Genomic DNA, 4,906 nt, shown 5'->3' with positions numbered 1-4,906 from the left:
AATCAAAATCACTCAACACACGCTCTGTCGAAGAATGCAGATTTGAGTATCATGATAGTGATATCAAGTGTCTCTATTTCTGGTACATTTTTTGTTCTAATGTTGCTTCTTGTTTTAATCATGACCCTCCAGGTACATCTAGTAGAACTTGTGTGTAACTACTAAAATGGAAAAGACATTTGTAAATAATTACAAAAACATTTGTAACGAAGTTCAGAACTAGATACTGGTGGCTTCTAAGCTGTCGAGTCTGTCATTTAGTAACCACTTTTTTATTTTAGTGTATCCTCCAATCATTGCTCAATTTCTTTAAAGGAGTCATTTATACTTTTACTGATCTTTTTTCACATGTTTACAATCGAAATAAACAGAATTATGGATTGCAAAAATACATATTTGTCTCCATAGGGCTCAGTGTTTCACTCGCGGTAACAAAATGCATGGTTGGTTCCTGTTTCAATCTACTGAACCGACATTTTGTGAAAGTAAACACAAGTAGCTGAAGTAAGATATTAACTTATATTTACTTATTTCCTGACCTTTCGTTTTGCGACGAAAACGGTATAGCATTGTGGTGTCTGCTTGTATTGAATTCTTGAATTGCAGATGTTTAATTGAATTTCTCCGCTGTTTAATTTTCTTCTACTCTTTGAAAACTAACCTTAATTTAATCATGTTTTGTATTGTATTGTCATGCCGGTTGACTCTTGGTCAGGGACTCGAGACTACGAGGGATGTTGTTGAGAGTATTTTAATAACAATCTGTTAACTAACACATCAGCTTCAATAGCGTCCACTCGGTGATGGATTCTTTTCTTAGCAACCATACCTGCTTCCTCGAGGTTTCCTAAAGGCAGGTCTTAGACTGGGCGGTACTTTGTGAAGCAGGTTGAAAACGACGTACTGACACTCTTTCACGTCAGTGACATTTCGATCACCGACCATTGAATGCCAGTCGTGTCAGATATATGATCCTTTTGCAAATACATCTTGCTGCTCGCCATGAATACGTGACAAATTCATAGGTTAATGCATTTGCTCTGCTATTAATCAACTGTCTGTTAGCAATAATTGTTTTACAATCCAAGAACCCTTTTAACACCGAAATAAAGAACGATCACGACATAATAATCGCGTTATATCGTGTGATATTTTCAAGACCAAGTAGAAAGAAAGGATTGAATTTATCTAACCTTTCCAATGAAAGTAATTTTAAAAAATGTTCGAATCAGGCAATGTTGTAAATGGAGTATGGAGTCATTGCACACATTTGATATTTCGACATAATATCCTGCACATTTTTCAATAATTTCGGTCGCTTTAGTAGGCTATCCATCTGTTCGTATAATTACAAATGAAGGCCATAACGTAATCTAAAACCTAAATATAGAAAAGAGATAATGTTTTGCTGGTCTTTGTCTGTACCAGATCAAGAACTGAGAAGACGTCTTGTTCTTTCTATCGATATATCATGGTACTCAACATGCACTTCACAACTGTCACGGGTGTGGATCTATTCTGCGTAAAGTAGGTTGACAGTATGCATATATATATATATATATATATATATAGGTGTAAATGGTCTCAATATTTACCGAACTTAAAAGGGCATGTATGGGATTCGTGACTGAATCTCAAGCAAACGTATTGTTATATATTCACCAATGACATTACGCAATCCAATACCAGTGAAATTATGTGACAGACAGCTTATTGCTCTACAATATAGTTATATCGTGTAAAAACAGCATGGTTTAAATTTCGATGCCAATAAAGACTACGAATCGTATTTTTTCTCCTATAACAACAAAATGTACTTTTTCTTTAACGTACATTATGCGTATATCGTTCAAATAATTACATTGTTTACAAATAGGCCTAATTCATGACATTTTAAAATAAGTAAGCTTCAAATCGTATGTGGTCTCTTCAACATAATCTGTTAATGGCTGGATGGTTATGCTTAGAGTAAGGTAATATAAAGGTAATAGTGGTTTTAGTTAATGTTTATATAATCCAACACAATCTTACCATAAACTCAACTAATCCATTGATGAGAATCGATCTGATTACTTCTGGTTACGAGTCCACCGCCTTAACCATTTAGGCACTGAAATTGTGCACTTTCTTACATTTAGCATTATTAAAGGTCGATTTTGTTTTCCGTTTTGGAATCCATAATTTAAATGTTACCAATTATAAATGGGTCTTAACGTATTGTAAGTTACCCGTACGTTCTAGTTTGAAAATATTGTTTGTTCCAGTAAGTAAGGTGCCATGACGATATTTAAAAGCAACTCCGTATATAATATTTCACTATATACTCGAGTGAAATATATTAAATATATTGAATATAAAAAACAGGCTGAACACATTTGCATGAAGTTATGTACACCAAACGTACTATTTCTTTCAGTTTACTGCAGCTCTCAGTATTTGCCCAGACTAATTGATAGAAAAGATAGACAATCTTCAGACAGTGGTAAGCTCTTTACTTTACGTACATTGTTCCAGTTATACAATTTTCATTGTAATACGTATTAATAGTTTTCCTTACGTCTGTGTTATGTCCATAGGTATGTATGCAACATGAGCTTTGGCTAACATAATGTGTAAAAATCATATTTTGAATTCGTGTTTCATGCAAATATGAATGCATGGTTTCAAAGTTAAAGATGAAATATAGGATAAATTAATATTTTCACTGTACATACGGTTGATTCAGAATTAAAAATGTCTCGCTTAATATATAAATAATACCTATTCAGACTATTATATCTTTGAATGTTACCTTCAAGCTTTTTATGTAACTGCATATACCTTTTCATCTTCATATGCATATGCTTGATCTAGTAAAAATGCTTTTAAGAAAAAATGTATGTACCTGATATGATTTGAACGAAACTTATTACTGCATAAAATACAAACTGCATGTATGGAAGAAAGTAACGCTCCCATGATGATTACATACATACATCAGAAAACATGAATCACTTAGAATGAAAATACTTCACTGTTGCCCTCCAAATAAGTGTAGATAGCTCTCTCCTTGAAACAAAATGTTAAAAAATTCACATTCAAATTCCCTTGGACGTATAACGAATATTTTAGGGAGTTTAAAAAAGAACAGGAAAATTTGCTATAATCATAAAATCAATTGTACTTTCTTGGAATTATTACAATTTTTTTATATGAATGCGGCGAATAATTTTATAAAATGTTTTAATGAAACTTAGTGGCATTGAAACCTGTTGAATACCCGGTCTTGGACAACCTTCCAATATAAGTACAATTACTGTCATTAAATCATCGACACTTGCGATTTTCCATTCTTATGCTTTTCAAAGTGTATATTCTACATTTAGTTGGTGTAGCGTAAGAGATACGATGGTTATATATTTAATTGTCTACTTAAAGTTTTAAGGATTTTAAGTCATCGTTAGATAATGTAAACAGAATGCATGCATAACTAACTTTTGTCCATTAATGTAAGTTGTAAACATAATTTTTAGGACGCTAGAGTTCAAGGTTAGTCTTCTTTACAGTTAGACTGTGATTATTTGTTGGAATTATTTGCATTCTAGTCTGATGTCGGTCAATGAAAATTTATATAATTAGGGATTTGATGAAAAATTCAGTCATTCATTTTGAAGCCAGTCCTTGGAATCCGTGCTGTTCAGAGTTTACAGTTATTTTTGGACATAAGTTGAGAGGACATATTCATTTAAAATATTCAATGGAATTTATAATGTACTCATACACGCTTGATTTAGATACACTACTTTAAATTATTGTGACTTCATTAAAAGACATGATATATTGCATAATTGTGTAATAATAGGATATCCAAGGCTGAGCAATTCAATCAGAACATTTTTTATTAATAGGACATGTACTATTCTGCGGTTTTGTATTAACGACACTGTATGTGTCTCTTGCATTTTCACTTTGTAGTGTGAAACAGTTAACTGTTTCTTGTTTCTGATTGAAACGGATGGTTTCGCTCTTTTCGTTACATAACTGAAGACCTATGATAGAAACACGACTAAAGTATCCACTGTTATACGATTTATTAACAGTGGTACGTATCGTAAAGAATGAGAGAAATTTAATCACATGTATCGGTTAAACAAACTATACAGCAATTGAAATCGAAACGACTTGTTCGATACGTTATGAAATTGGCTGAACATATATTTTAAAGAATTTTCGATTGTGAACGTATAAATATAGCAAATAAATTTAAACAGGTTTGGATTACTATCTATTTATGTCGTCTTCATTGTGGACAACAACCTAATAATTTACAATAATATTTACGCCCATGCCATGTAGTTCAACTACAAACTTGAGACGGATGATAATTGATCTTCTACATTAAAATGGTGATGCTTTCAATTTCATACTTTTGAATAATTATAAATATTTTTAGCATATGCAATTGAATGAATACACAATATTTTAACATACTCTTGATGATTTATGACAAATATAATATTGTGCCACGCTTTTGGCCACAGTATGTATTAGTCTTATTGTTAATCTCAACGATGTAGGGACATATTAGGGATTTTCTCTTTGTAAACTAAGAAGAACAAAGGAAATAAGAAACACAATTATGCCTTCCAATTAAGATACAATTCTGGATTTTACTCATCACAAACACATCAATATTTATGGTAGTGGAGACAAATTTCTAAGATTCTGAAATAAGTATCCCTTAAAAATATGCAACTGTAAACGAACACAACTGTTCATTTTTGTATTTGTGACTGTGTGATCTTCACGAGAAATTTGTACTTTTTTGCAGTCATTGTGAGCAATGCCAATACCGTAAATGCTCCAGAAAGTGATGTAGACAAGAACCCTGTAAACCCTGCTGTGGTGCGAATGCACAAATGGGGGA

The sequence above is a fragment of the Sinohyriopsis cumingii genome, chromosome 12 (genome assembly GCF_028554795.1).
Source record: "Sinohyriopsis cumingii isolate HCF-2022 chromosome 12, ASM2855479v2, whole genome shotgun sequence".
NCBI classification, from domain to species: domain Eukaryota; kingdom Metazoa; phylum Mollusca; class Bivalvia; order Unionida; family Unionidae; genus Sinohyriopsis; species Sinohyriopsis cumingii.
The sequence above is the reverse complement of the archived record's forward strand: the minus strand, read 5'-3'. Positions refer to the sequence as shown.